The sequence below is a fragment of the Malania oleifera genome, chromosome 11 (assembly GCF_029873635.1).
Source record: "Malania oleifera isolate guangnan ecotype guangnan chromosome 11, ASM2987363v1, whole genome shotgun sequence".
Classification (NCBI taxonomy): Eukaryota; Viridiplantae; Streptophyta; class Magnoliopsida; order Santalales; family Ximeniaceae; genus Malania; species Malania oleifera.
This window is the reverse complement of record NC_080427.1, coordinates 16400150-16400858: the sequence shown is the minus strand read 5'-3', so window position 1 is coordinate 16400858 and position 709 is coordinate 16400150. Positions and strand designations below refer to the sequence as shown.

The 709-nt window shown below is 42.5% G+C and overlaps 1 non-coding gene across 1 annotated transcript; it reads right to left on the bottom strand.

The window, feature by feature from the left end:
• Positions 1 to 201: 201 nt before the first annotated feature.
• LOC131143573 (small nucleolar RNA R71) lies at positions 202 to 308 on the bottom strand. The gene has a single exon (XR_009133558.1). It is a non-coding gene; the product is annotated as a small nucleolar RNA R71 (small nucleolar RNA).
• Positions 309 to 709: the final 401 nt, after the last annotated feature.

Genomic DNA, 709 nt, shown 5'->3' with positions numbered 1-709 from the left:
TTTGTGATTTTTTGGAAATTTATCCCACCATCTGTATTCCTCACTTTGGTGATGATGCCCTCTATCTAAGGCTATTTCCATTCTCTCTGAAGGACAAAGCCAAATATTGGCTGAATTCCTTAGAATCGAACTCGGTGACCACCTAGGCCACCATGCAACACGAATTACTAAAAAAGTACTTTCCTATTAGGAAGACGAACCAGCTTAGGAAGACAATAACTAGTTTCTCACTAATAGATGGTGAACAATTTTTTGAGACATGGGAGAGTTTTGGGAACCTTTTTTTGTAAATGCTCACATCACCAAGTCCCTAGATGGCAATTAGTTCAAACCTTCTATAAGGGGTTAGTTGAGCGTGATAGAGTCATGGTCGATGCATTTTGTGGAGGTACTTTTCTCACGAAACATGAGAATGAGGCTTAGAATCTTTCTAAGATTATGGCCGAGAATTATCAACAACATGCTATAGCTACTCGTAGACCTTCCTAACCTTTTTCTTCCTATCCTAAGGGAGTCTATGAGTTAGCCTCCGGCCATGACCTTGCACCCACCCTACACACCATTGTGAAGAAACTTGATCAGTTCTTGTCCTTAGGAGAACAACCTCAGCTGGTGGCCTGTGTAGAGGTGTGTGCCATCTAATCCGTTCCCTCTCATACCTACTATAATTGTCCTCATGTGCCTTCCACACCCGAGTTTGTGCAGGAGG